At 40.9% G+C, this 15,002-nt stretch overlaps 1 protein-coding gene across 27 annotated transcripts in view; it reads right to left on the bottom strand.

Annotated features, from left to right (window-relative positions):
- Positions 1-15,002, bottom strand: part of SGMS1 (sphingomyelin synthase 1) — a 338,931-nt gene that overhangs the window by 164,915 nt on the left and 159,014 nt on the right. The window lies entirely within an intron of this gene.

The following is a 15,002-nucleotide window of genomic DNA, read 5'->3' as shown; positions in this document are numbered from 1 at the left end:
TGTATATATATGGGGCAGAGGATGTTCTCCCCAATTTCCAGTTAATTTCCGGCTGCCATGGTGTTCACCATACACCTCCATTAGGCAAAGCCAACCAGATATCAGCAGGTAAATCCAATGTGAATAAAAAACACCAAGGTCATTTAATGGCATGACATGAATTTTTAAATCACATACCTTGTACATTATCTCATCTCCAGTCAAATCAATGATTGGTATTTGACAATAGAGAAAGGCATTCCTAATCCATTCTCTGCTTCCATGCCTTCCAAAGACCCTTATTATGTTGGGTTTTCTGATAGTATCCCTTAGATCCAGAACATTATTTTTCAGTTTTCTAATTTCTTCCTGCAGATTTATCATCAGTGGCTTGGGATGCTTCAGTCTCATCTTAACTCACTCTCCAAAGCTGGTGCTGAAGCTCTTGGCTGCTGGGGTCCTGAGTTGTGTGTGTTCACACCCTCCACATAGATGCACACTGTCCCTCTAATTTGCATGCTTTCCTCTGCCATTTTCTGCATAACTTCTTCCCTAAAATTGCACTCTCTCCATGTTTGTTTAACTATCTTCCCCTAGACTAGAGCAATAAGCTTCCTCCCTATTCAGCCACCTTGGTGTCTCTCCACTATCATATTTTCTCAACAATGCCTTCTTATTTCATGAAATAATTTCAATTAAAAATGAAATATATTTCATTCAGCATGATGTGTTCCAGATTCCTCCATTTTGTTGCAAATGACTGGATTTCGTTGTTTCTTACTGCGGTATAGTATTCTAAAGAGTACATATCCCATAATTTCTTTATCCAGTCTACCGTTGATGGGCATTTAGGTTGGTTCCAGGTCTTAGCTATTGTGAATTGAGCTGCAATAAGCCAATCCCAAAGGGACAAATACCATATGTTCTCCCTGATCGGTGACAACTGACTGAACACCAAAAAGGAAACCTCCTGAAGTGAAATGGACACTATGGGAAACGGTGACTTGATCAGCATAGCCCTGACTGTTAATGAACAACTTAATACATTATCCCTCTTAGTAGTTCTTTTGTCTGTTCTACTTAATATGACTGGTTTAATTCTGTAATTAATACACAGTTATTCTTAAGTGTTGAAAATTAACTGAAATGTGATCCCTGTTAAACATAAGAGTGGGAATAAGAGAGGGAAGAGATGTATAATTTGGGACATGCTCAAGCTGACTTGCCCCAAATGGTAGAGTTAGAAACATACCAGGGGATTCCAATTCAATCCCATCAAGGTGGCATGTGCCAATGCCATCTCACTATTCCAAGTGATCAATTTCAGTTCACAATTGATCATAATGAAAGGACTAAGAGTCAAAGGGAGCACATAAACAAGTCTAGTACCTGCTAACACTAACCGATAGAATAAATAAAGGGGAGAGTGATCCAACATGGGAAGTGAGATACTCAGCAGACTCATAGAATGGCAGATGTCCTAAATAGCACTCTGGCCTCAGAATCAGCCCTAAAGGCATTCGGATCTGGCTGAAAAGCCCATGAGAGTATTTCAGGCATGGAAAGCCAAGACACTCTGGCAAAAGATCTCTGTGAGTGAGATCCCAGTGGAAAGAACAGGTCTTCAAAGAAGGAGGTACCTTTCTCTGAAGGGAGGAGAGAACCTCCACTTTGACTATGACCTTGTCTAAACAAGATAAGAATCGGAGAACTCAGAGGGCTTCCATAGCCTTGGAAACTCATGACTGGAGCATAGGGAGATTACTGATGCCATAGACAGGAGTGTCAATTGGTAAAGTCAACAACAGGAGTCACTGTGCACTTACTCCTCATGGAGGATCTCTGTCCTTAATGTGCTGTACATTGAGATCTAATGCTATAACGAGTACTCAAACAATATATTTCACTTTGTGTTTCTATGGGGGTGCAAACTGTTGAAATCTTTACTTAATGTATACTAAACTGATCCTCTGTAAAAAAAAAAAAAAAAGAAAGAAAAGAAAAGAAATTATCAACTCCCAACTTGACTCTCACTGGGATTAAACATGACAATAGGTCTGATCTGATTTCATCATCATTTAAAAAAAAAATCATCTATTATTTTTCACTTTATGTTTCTGTGTGGGAGCAAACTGTTGAAATCCTTACTTAATGTATACTAAGCTGATCTTCTGTATATTAAGATAATCGAAAATGAATCTTGATGTGAATGGAAGGGGAGAGGGAGTGGGAAAGGGGAGGGTTGTGGGTGGGAGGGACTGTATGGGGGGGAAGCCATTGTAATCCATAAGCTGTACTTTGGAAATTTATATTCATTAAATAAAAGTTAAAAAAAATGAAATATAACCCTCCATCTGTAAAATATACATGTGAATTAGGATATCTGCAGAAGGGAAAAGGGGCTCTTATAAAAATTAATAAACATCTCTATTAATATATGGCATACAGACAGAAAAGTCAAGAAATCTTGAATCATGTAATAAATTTTTCTAAAATGAACACCACTCTCCCAAAAGGTCACCATTAACCTGACTTCCGATATTATACATTAGTTTTGCCCATTGGGCAAAGTATTATTATTCAGGGAATTTCTCTGAGAGCCTACCAATCCCTGTGACTAGACAAATAAAATGCTTTGAGGAGAGAGAAGCAAGTGGTAGCTGACTGCAGGATGGCATTATTTCCAAAAGATGCTAATTTGTGTGAGAAAGGTGTTTTCGTTGGCTGGTAGAGATCAACTTGCAAGTGCTTCAGATACGGAAAAGCTGTTTTATGGTAGTAGAGTGGAGAGGACCTGGTACAGGATGAAGGTACTCCTGTAAGTCAAGTGAGGGGAGGCAACCAAGGAGCAAAGAGGAAGAGAACCAGAGAAAGCCTTGTCTCTTTTCTTTAGGTACAAAAACACCTACCAGATGAGTACATGCTACAACCTAGAACTGGTCACTAAGGTGTCACTGCACCTGATCTTCCACATCCTAAGGAGTGTGTTTCACTGCCCCAGCCCACAGCGGATGACAGTCTCACGGCAGCAGTGTGCCCTCTGAAGTTTGAACAGTTGGTGAAACAAAGCTATTCCTCTTCCCAGCTTATACGCAGGGCTAGAGATGTCACCCACAAAATGAGGAATGTTCACAGAAACAAAAACCATGTCATCAGATAAAGAACATATCACATCATCCCTGCCCACCAGTCACTGAAAGCAAGAGCATCAACTTATTCAGGATCCAAAAGTCTTCTGAATTACCAGAGAGTTCAATGGTTTTGTCACTGGTAAAGTGGACCCATTCATCTTTCTGCATCTGAAAGGAGAGTTTCATAAGAAATCATTACATTTCATGAAGTACAGTTTCCTGACATGCTAACTGGTTTTATTGCACGGTAGACTTCCCCACACAAGGGGAGAAATCAGAACACAATGTTCCTCAAAGACAGTCACAGATGTGGAGGGGCAAATTATCACCATAGAACTACTGAGGAACCTGAGAATGCCTCCTTTGAATGAAAAATGACACTTGCATGAATATTTATTTCCTACAAGTATATCCAAAATGCAGGGACCTGTGGGGAGCAACTCAGACTAGACTATTACTCGAATTAAGACTTATTTTATGCATCTGCTCTCCCACAATATGGCGCTGGGAGAGGAGGAAACAGCTTCTACACAACTGCCTCCAGTTCAACCAATAAACTATAGGACCTGCTCCTGATTGGAGGAAAGCAGCGTACTCGGCATGTGGGTAGCAGAGTTGGGATTGGTGGAAGAGGACTATAAAGGAGGAGAGAGACAACTCGCACCGGGAACATCTATCTGAAGGAACATCTGAGCAGCCCCCGAGAGAGCCGGCCGGCGGTGTGCCGCTCCCCCGCGGAAGTGGGGAAAGTGGCAGGGGGAACCGCCCTTCCACGGAGGTGGAAGGGACAGTAGCCAACCTGGGAAAAACCAGCAGCAAACCCGGGGAGGGCCGAGCAGACAAAAGAACAGCGCAGGGTCTAGTGTCGTTCCTCCACGAAGAGGGGGAGCGACATAATGGTGCCGTGACTCGGATATGAAGCCTAGGCAGGGTCCTGTGTCATTCCTCCACGAAGACGGGGAGCGACAGGGACCAAAAGGAAAACACAGATCAAAAAGGGAACTTTCTGTCCTGCTACCTGAGAGAGCAAGGAAATTAAGACATATCTAAGGTCCTAATTATGTGCAACCAAAAAGGTCTTCTTGTTATCTTCACAGAGCAGTATGTCAGCAACAATGACTTGGCTTTCAGACATCACAGAATGATGATGAGAAGTCTGGAGTGTGTGTTTAGTCAAAAAAAAAAAAATCAAAATCATACCATGGAATGAAGCTGGAAATCAGCAATTCAAGAATCTCTAGAACATATGCAAAAACATGGAGACTGAACAACATGCTCCTGAACGAACAGTGAGTCATCGAAGAAATCAAAAGTGAAATCAAAAAATTTCTGGAAATTAATGAAAACAATACAATATATCAAAACTTACAGGATACAGCAAAAGCAGTGTTAAGAAGAAAGTTAATAGCAATTAGTGCCTATATCAAGAAATTGGAAAGGCACCAAATACATGAACTATTAGTGCATCTCAAGGACCTAGAAACACAAGAGCAAACCAAACCCAAAAATAGGAGAAAAGAAATAATTAAAATTAGAGAAGAAATCAACAAAACTGAAACAAAAAAATTTAAAAGATCAGCAAAATGAAGAGCTGGTTTTTTTGAAAAAATAAACATTGACACACCACTGACCTAACTAACTGAAAAAAAATAAATAAATAAAGAGAGGGAGAAGATCCAAATCAATAAAAGTAGAGATGAAAAAGGAAATGTAACAACAGACACCACAAAAATAAAAACAATCATCAGAAATTACTAAAAAGATTTGTATGCCAACAAACAGGGAAACCTAGAAGAAATGGATAGATTCCTGGACACATACAACCTACCTACATTAAGACATGAGGACACAGAAAACCTAACCAAGACAGAATCTGAATCAGTAATAAAGACCCTCCCAACAAAGAAAAACCCAGGACAGGATGGCTTCACTGCTGAATTCTACCAGACATTTAAAGAAGAACTAACTCTACTTCTTCTCAAGTTATTCAAAACAATTCAAAGGGAGGGAATCCTCCCAAATTCTTTCTATGAAGCCAGAAACACCTTAATCCCTAAGCCGGAGAAAGATGCAGCATTCAAAGAAAATTACAGACCAATATCCCTGATGAACACAGACGCAAAAATCCTCAACAAAATTCTAGCCAATAGAATCCAACAACACATCAGAAAGCTCATCCACCCAGACCAAGTGGGATTTATCCCTAGTATGCAGGGATGGTTGAGCATTCACAAATCAATCAATGTGATACATCACATTATAAACTGAAGAACAAAAACCATATGATTATCTCAATAGATGCAGAGAAAGCATTTGATAAAATACAACACCCTTTCATGATGAAAACTTTAGGCAAATTGGGTTTAGAAGGAACATTCCTCAACACAATCAAGGCAATTTATGTCAAACTCATGGCTAGCATCCTATTGAACAGGGAAATGTTGGAAGCATTCCCACTGAGTACTGGAAGCAGACAAGCATGCAACTCTCACCACTGCTATTCAATATAGTCCTGGAAGTTTTAGCCAGAGCCATTATGCAATAAAAAGAAATCAAAAGCATACTAACCAGGAAGGAGGAAGTCAAACTACCCCTATTTGCAGGTGACATAATTCTACATATAGGGGATCCAAAAGCCTCCACTAAGAGACTATTGTAACTCATATAAAAGTTTGATAAAGTGATAGGATATAAAATCAACATACAAAAATCAATACCCTTTATATGCACAGCCAATGCCACAGCTAAGAAAGAATTTCTAAGATCGATCCCATTCACAGCAGCTACAAAAAAAAAAAAAAAAAAAAATCAAGTATCTTGGGACAAATTTTACCAAGGATGTCAAAGATCTCTATCATGAGAATTACAAAACATAAAGAAAGAAATAAAAGACACCAAAAAAATGGAAAAATCTGCCATGTTCATGGATGGGAAGAATCAATATCGTCAAAATGTCCATACTACTGAAAGCAATTTACAGATTCAATGTGATATCAATCAAAATACCAAGGACATTCTTCTCAGATATAGAAAAAACAATGCTTAAATTCATATGGAAACACAGGAGACCCTGAATAGCTAAAGCAATCTTATGCAGAGATATAAGCTGAAAGCATCAAATTACCAGATTTGAAGAAATACTACAGAGCAGGTATAATCAAAACAGCCTAGTAGTGGTACAAAAACAGATGGATAGACCAATGGAACAGAACAGAAATGCCAGAAATCAATCCACACATCTACAACCAACTTATGTTTGACAAAGGAGCTAAAATAAATCCTGGGCAAGGGCAGTCTCTTCAACAAATGGTGCTGGGAAAACTGAATCTCCACATGCAGATGTATGAAGCAAGACCCCTACCTTACACCTTACACAAAAAGTCCACTCAAAATGGGTTAAGGACCTAAATCTATGACCTGATACCATCAAAATATTAGAGAACACTGGGGAAACCTTGCAAGACATTGGCATAGGCAGAGTTCTTAGAGAAGATTCTAGAAGCACAGGTAATTAAAGCCAAAATTGACATTGGGATTACATCAAATTGAGAAGCTTCTGCACTGCAAAAGAAACACTCAGCAAAGTGAAGGGCAACCAACAGAATGGGAGAAATTATTTGCAAACTATGCAACTGATAGAGGTTAATAAACAGAATATATAAAGAGATGAAGAAACACAACAACAAAACAATCCAGTCAATAAATGAACAAACTACTTAAACAGGCATTTTTCAAAAGAGGAAATCCAAATGGCTAATAGACACATGAAAAAATGCTCAGGATCATTAGCAGTCAGGGAAATGCAAATCAAAACCACAATGAGGTTTTACCTCATCCTCAACAGAATGGCTTTCATACAGAAATCAACAAACAACAAATGCTGGCAAGGATGTGGGGGAAAAGGTACCTTAATCCACTCCTGATGGGAATTTAAATTAGAACAGGCACTGTGGAAGACGGTATGAGGATTCCTCAGAAATCTGAATATAGACCTGCCATATGACCCAGCCATCCCACTCCTGGGAATTTACCTTTTGGAAATGAAATCAGCATATAAAAGAGTTATCTGTAGCCATATGTTTATTGCAGCTTAATTCACAATAGCTAAGATATGGAATCAACCCAAATGCTGTCAACTGAAGACTGGATAAAGAAATTATGGGATATGTACACCATGGAATACTACACAGCAGTAAAAAAAAAATAAGTGAAATCCCATCATTTGTAACAAAATGAATACAACTGGAAAACACCATACTTAGTGAAATAAGCTAGTCCCAAAAGGACAAATACCATATTTTCTCAATGATCTGTCATAACTTGCAGAGCACCTAAAAGGTAATCTATAGAAGTGAAATTAACACTTTGAGATACAATGACTTTGAACAGCCCTTGTCTCAACTGTTGAGGAACAGTTTTTTTTCCCCCACACTATTTGTTAAAGTCTTTACTTAGTATAGGGTTAACTGTATGTGTATAAACTTAATTGAAAATATATCTTAGTAAAAATAAGAATGGAATAGGATAGGGAGGAGGAAGAGGGGTGGGAGCATGGGTAGAAAGGCAGGTACAGTAGGAAGAATCACTATATTCCTCAAGTTGTATTTATGAAATGCATGAAGCTTGTATTCCTTAAATATAAGTTTTCTGGGGAGAGGGAAATGAATAATATTTCACCCTCAGGGTCATCTGCATACCAAAAAGGTGACATATATTATACCTCATCAGTATATATATATATATTTTTTTTTTCTGCTGTGGCATTTCTCATTTCTTTTTTTTTATATCTTTTTTTTTTTTTTTTTTTTTTTTTTTTTTTTTTGACAGGCAGAGTGGACAGTGAGAGAGAGAGACAGAGAGAGAAAGGTCTTCCTTTGCCGTTGGTTCACCCTCCAATGGCCGCCGCTGCAGCCGGCGCACCGCGCTGATCCTGGCAGGAGCCAGGAGCCAGGTGCTTTTCCTGGTCTCCCATGGGGTGCAGGGCCCAAGCACCTGGGCCATCCTCCACTGCACTCCCTGGCCATAGCAGAGAGCTGGCCTGGAAGAGGGGCAACCGGGACAGAATCCGGCGCCCCAACCGGGACTAGAACCCGGTGTGCCGGCGCCGCAAGGTGGAGGATTAGCCTAGTGAGCCGCGGCGCCGGCCTTTTTTTTTATATCTTGTTCCAGGATAATTATTTAGATTTTATGATTAAAACATGTTTAAAAAAAACTGCATCAGAAGTCTTTTTTCCCTATACAAATCTTACTTAATAAATAACTTTTTATTGATGTCCAGATATTTCAAAATAATATTTGATCAGCTCTCTATAATGCAGATTTCAAAAAATTACTCAGCATTCTTCCCTGAATTCATTAAGAATTTATACAGTTATGATATAATCAAGGCATTTGTGTAAGACCCTATAACAATTATGGCACAATTCACCTCAAAATAGCCCTAAATTATAGTATGAAGGTGTAAACTGCATATTGGATAACTGTGAAATCAGATGGCAAAATAGTTGATGGGAAAGCTACAAGTGTTCTATCAATTACCCATTATTCTCAGAACAAAGGGCAATAATAAAGGTACACAGAAACAATGAAAAAAAAATCTGTCTAAGGTCACACCATAAGGAAGTGGGACAGGGTTCCAAATCAAGCCTGCTGGGTGCCTTTAGGACACTGTATTGAAAACAACAACGCCGGCCCTACCATACATGTATCTGAATCTGCTTTTCAATTCCAAATCACTTAGTGATCCCTTTTGCTATTTTCCAGATTTTTTTTTATATCAACCCGAGCAAAGGATACCCCTTTCTCCTATGAAATGGAATAAGTGTCTTGTTAGCTAGTGGTTTGAGGACAGGGAACAAAAAACTGGTCTAGTTGGACTCTTTAGAGATGAGATCATCGCCAAAGCCACTACAGCACCCTGGTGATCCTCTTTATATTGGATCTCACACAGCAAATGACATATGCTGCCATAGAGACGTGCCACACAGATGGTGCAAGAAGTTCTTTCTGGGAGTCTATGGTTATGCAAGTTAACTGTGCTACTGTGCACAGTAATACTTTTAGAGGATACAATTACCTAAATTTACTTAAAAGGTCATGGCTCCAACTTTCCATTGGGACTAAGTAACATAAGGCGACAATCTTTGTGAATATTGATCCAATGGCAGAAGTTTAGTGGGAGGAAGGGATACGACAGGGTATTCTCCCATTTCCAACAACACTAGTAATGCAACACTCAGACACCTATGTGTTTACGACTGGTGGGTTCCTCTCAAGAAAAACAAACTGGAATAAGAGAAGTTTTTAAGTGCAAAACAGGGTATATGCAAGAGCCAAGGCTGAAGAAGAAAAGGATAAAAGTTTACGAGATTCTGCAAGGCACTGGCAAACTCCCACTTACAAGCTTCCATATGCAGGCCCAGCCTTTCCAAAGGCTAATACTTTCTCTTGCAGCAGGCAGGGCAGTGGTGTCATCCTGGGGGCCCCTCTGATTGACTAGATAGGCAGTGTCTGGCTAGAAACAACACTGGGAGGCAGGGCCAGAATCAACTGGCATTGTCTGCAAGGATCATCGACATGGACATTGTAGCAGACAGCCTGTGTTTTTGACGGCTCTGTCCAAAACCATATCATTATAGTTTCATTGCTGCTTCTCAGGGGGACGATGGTGTGCTTTTAGACATGATTAATACAGAGACATCAGTAATAGCACATGATCAATTCAATTATATTTTTCTATTAAAATTGCACTTCACTGGAATAGCAAGAAACACTGAAAACTTTTCCACTCTTACTCATAAACAGTCTGTTATGCAAATTAGAGTTTGGGTTAACAGAGTATAAAACACAAAGTTCATGTTTCCTTCCTTTAATGTCTAACTCTCCCTTTCCTCTGTTCTGAGAACCTTTGCTCTCTCATGAGGCTTCTGACTTCTGCAGAAAGTCTACCTCCAGCTGTTGGTGGCTGCAAGTTGCAGAGCCACACACTGAAGCCACCCAGGCACTTCCTGCTGTGGGCAGTTAGAACCAGCTCCCTTCATAGGGCAGGCAGAAGGACTTTCATTACACTCAAGGAAAACCTTTGGAGTTTTCCAAAATGCAAAGAATAACACGACAGTAAACACAGTATCTTCTTCTAGCCCTTCCTCAAGCCTGCCTCAAGTTACAGCCAGTTGTGATTCTCTTGAGTAAGTAAAGAGATCTTCTCCTGAGGCACTTAGCTAACGTGTTAAAGAAAAGCCAACAAATAAAAGATCATTGATTAACTACCCAGGGAGTTCAGCAACTTCCCAGCTTGTGTTTCACAGAGCTTTCCTTGTCCTCTGTAAAAAGGTGCATGAATGGAGGAAGAGGTTCACCCAGCCACAAAAGACAGATGCACAAATTCCAATCTACCAACACACAAGAGCCACAGACGAGAACTTGGGGGACACAGAGGTACGACAGGAAAAGACACCGGGGACACCTAAGGACGTGGTGACTCCAAGAGATGACAGGAGAGTGACAGCATCTATCCCCCAGGAAAGGGTGGCATTCGTTCATGGGAACAAAACAAAACTGGTGAAAGCCTGGAAATGAACCCAGTTTTCAGTGAGACCTCACAGCAAACAGCTCCTGTCTCCTTCCCACAAACACTGCTGACACTTGATGCTTTCTTTCATTCAGCAGGCATCTACGGGTGTCAAGGCAGAATTATAGAGACAATGAGAGGCTTCCCAGAAGGCACTCACGGTTCAGCGAGGAGGATTACACTGATGTGGTGCCCTCAGTGATACCACTGAATTGGATGCAGCATCAACAATCTCAAGCCCTTCCCTGTAGGGGGATGCACATCATTGCCAGACCTTCCTGGACATGAGTCTTTCTGACCTTCACATACCCTTCCCCAGTTCACTGAAAGAAACATGGATGTACGGGACCCAGAAAAGGATCTTTCAGGGGAAAAAAAAAAAAAAAGGTTTTTACCCAAATTCAATCTTCAAGTTATACACCCTCTCCAAAGCCAAATCACAATCCCTATTTTGCTTCACATAGTCTGCCAGCGGTGTATGAGGTTCCCAGAACTTTTAGTGAGAATTCATAATGGAAGAAATAATGATTGAGGGGCTGGTGTTGTGGCATAGTAGGCTAAGTATCCCATATGAGCTTCATAAGGCCAGTATCCCATATGAGCTTCAGTTCAAGTCCCAGCTGTTCCACTTCCAAACCAGCTCCCTGATAATGGCCTGGGAACAAGCAGTGGAAGATGGCCCAAGTGCTTGGGCCGCTGCAACCACCTGGGAGACCTGGAAGAAGCTTCTGGCCCCTGGCTTCAGATGGGCTCAGGTCTTTCCATTGTGGCCATTTGGGGAATGAACCAGCAGATGAAAGATCTCTCTTTTTGTCTCTCCCTCTCTTTGTCTGTAATTCTGTCTCTCAAATAAATAAATAAAAAAAAAAGATCTAACATCCCAAGTACTGTGGTGGTAGACCACGTGGGCAATGCCTGCCTCCAGCTGAAAGGGAGCATCTGCGCTGCTTTTACATGCCCTCCCACAGATGTGGCCAGAATAGCTTCCCTTGTGTGCACAGTTTCTTGGGGGCAAAAGCCACACTACCTCTGTGCTAAAATGTTCTCAGTTCTCTGTCTCTCTAACTCTGCTTTTCAAATAAATAAATAATTTTTTAAAAAAAATTATAACCCAGGGAATGATAGCCATACCTTCTAAAAATACTTTTGGGGGCTGGCGCTGTGGCACAGTTGGTAAAGTCACCGCCTGCAGTGCCAGCATCCCATATGGGCACCAGTTTGAGTTCCAGCTTCTCCACTTTCCATCCAGCTCTCTGCTATGGCCAGGGAAAGCACTAGAGGATGGCCCAAGTGCTTGGGCCCCTGCACCCACATGGGAGACCTGGAAGAAGCTCCTAGCTCCTGGCTTCAGATTGGCACAGTTCTGGCTGTTGTGGCCATCTGAGGAGTAAACCAGCTGATGGAAGACACCTTCTCCCCGCCCCCCCCCCCCCGCCTCTGCTTCTCTGTGTAACTCTGCCTTTCAAGCAAATAAATAAATCTTTTAAAAATTTAAAAATAAAAGTACTTTTAAAAATGGGGAGGGAGAGGCAGGAATTGTGGCATAACAGATAAGGCTGCTGCCTGCTTTGCTGGCATTCCATATGGGTGCCGGTTGGAATCCTGGCTGCTTCACTTCTGATCCAGATCCCTGCTAATGTGTCAGGGAGAGCAGCCGAGGATGGCCCAGGTGCTTGGGTCCCTGCACCCATGTGGAGGACCTGGAAGAAGCTCCTGGTTTCAGTCTGGCCTGGCATTAGCCACTTGGGGAGTGAAACAGCTGATGGAGGATCTCTCTGTCTCTCCTTCTTTTGGTGTCAATCTGCCTTTCAAATAAGTAAATAATTTTTTTAAAATAAGTAAATAAAATGCTCTCAGTAATCAGTCTAGGCACTAGTAGGCACTCAGCAGAAAACTATCATTTTCTTTTTAAAGATTTATTTATTTGAGAGGCAGAGTTACAGAGAGAAAGGGAGACAGACAGACACACACACACACACAGAGAGAGAGAGAGAGAGAGAGGGGGGTCTTCCATTTGCTGGTTCACTCCCCAAATGGCCACAATGGGTGAAGCTGGGCTGATTTGAAGCCAGGAGCTTCTTCCAGGTCTCTCACATGGGTGCAGGGGCCCAAGCACTTGGACCTTCCTCCGCTGCTATCCCAGGTCATTAGCAGAGAACTGGACCACAAGTGGGGCAGCTGAGACTTGAATGGGCACCCCTTGGAATGCCAGTCCCATAGGCGGAAGCTTAACCTACTATGCCACAGTGTAGGCTCCAACCTATCATATTTTAAAAATGATGTCAGGAAAACCTGCACAAGACTTGAGAATGGTCAAAAGAGATTCCTGGGTGCTCCTACACTGGTCAGCCACACATTATTGAGAGGGACTTCTGGGGATTCCCTGAGAAAACAGAGCTCAATACATTTGACGTTCTTTTCACTGGCTATTTTAGCAGTTCGAGATAATTCTTATCCACAGCAATGTATATAAATGTTATCCAACAAAGATACAATTGATTTCTGCCTGGAAAAATATTTGGACTATTTTCTTCCACAGGTATTACTCAATTAGTAATTGAGTCAATTACTCAATTAGTAATAAATTTGTTTCAGCATTCCTGGATTTTAATAATCTCAGTTCCTTAAATTCTCCTTTAATTCCTTTATTAACTGCATTGAATAAAATCTTTTTTTAAATATTTATTTTATTGATTTGAAAGTCAGAGTTACACAGAGAGAGAAGGAGAGGCAGAGAGAGAGAAGTCTTCCATCTGATGGTTCACTCCCCAGTTGGCTGCAATAGCCAGAGCTGCGCCAATCCGAAGCCAGAAGCCAGGAGCCTCCTCCGGGTCTCCCTTGAGTGTGCAGGGGCCCAAGAACTTGGGCCATCTTCTACTGCTTTCCCAGACCATAGCAGAGAGCTGGATCAGAAATGGAGCAGCCAGGACTTGAACTGGTGCCCATATGAAATACTGGCAGTGCAGGAGGCGGCTTTACCCACTATGCCACAGCGCCAGCCCCATAAAATCTTATACTATACTCAATTTACAGCATACAATAAAAGTTGTTGATTTTTTGAAAATTACCCTTTAGCAAAAATGGCCATTTTATTTTTTTAAATTCTTAAATTTATTTGGAAGGCAGAGCAACCAAGAAGGGAGGAAAGGGGCAGGGATAGAGAAAGAGTACACCTCTCCACTGCTTCACTTTTCGAATGGGCAAAAACTAAGTCTTGGTTAGGCTGAAGCCAGGAGCCAGGAACTCCATCCTGGTCTCCCTTCTAGATGGTAGGGGTCCATGTTCTTGGGCCATCATCCACTGCCTTCCCAGGCACATTAGCAGGAAGCTGGATTGGAAATAAAGTAGGGATGCCAACAATGAGTGACTTAAGCCGCTGCACCACAACATCTGCCTTGATGGTCTTTTTTAAATCATTCCATTATAACTGAAAAATACTTGTTAAGAGTTCACAACGAGTGGTAAATTTGTAACTCACCAGGCTGTGAATCCATGTTATTTGGAAGCCAGATTCTTGAAATCAGAGTACAATATAGCTGATGATAATGACATCACAACAATTTTACCAGCAAAGCAAGTTATATGCTCAATTTTTTATGTATGTCAATCAGTAGTAACTGATGTATGGCCTTGAATTCCAATTACAAAGATAAGTATCATGTATCTGCTTCTTTATAGATATAATTTAAAGAAAATCCAAGTAAAGGTATAAAGATGTTATGGGTATGCATGTCTAATGCACAGAGCTAAAAATACAATCAGATCCATGCAATAAATACAGAACAAAAATGTGAAGTAATCAATTTATTAAGGAAAAAATATCTTCATCACAATCTAATGCCCTTGGTAAGTTTTCTGACTGAAGACCTACATACAAGTTTCATAGGCAAAATTTTTTTATTCCTCCAAATCTTTAAATTCTCCAAAAATATGGCTAATAGTCTCTATTCATCCTTTGATAATGCCTTTTTAAAGGAAATATTACAGATGTTAAGAAAAAAATAGGAAAAATTGATTCTTCTTTATAGAAACAGTGCATAGGAGGTGTATCACTCGTGTTTTCAGAGTTACAAGAAAGCACTTCAACTGAAAATCAATAGGAGTTTCTTATTTTTTATTATTTTTCTTATTTTTTGTTTCTTTGTTTTTTTTTGACAGGCAGAGTGGACAGTGAGAGAGAGAGACAGAGAGAAAGGTCTTCCTTTTGCCGTTGGTTCACCTCCAATGGCCGCCCCGGCCAGCGCGCTGCGGCCTGCACACTGCACTGATCCGAAGGCAGGAGCCAGGTATTTATCCTGGTCTCCCATGGGGTGCAGGGCCCA

This window comes from Oryctolagus cuniculus, chromosome 15, assembly GCF_051225735.1.
Source record: "Oryctolagus cuniculus isolate XC-2025 breed Fujian yellow rabbit chromosome 15, ASM5122573v1, whole genome shotgun sequence".
In the NCBI taxonomy this organism is placed as follows: domain Eukaryota; kingdom Metazoa; phylum Chordata; class Mammalia; order Lagomorpha; family Leporidae; genus Oryctolagus; species Oryctolagus cuniculus.
The sequence above is the reverse complement of the archived record's forward strand: the minus strand, read 5'-3'. Positions and strand labels throughout refer to the sequence as shown.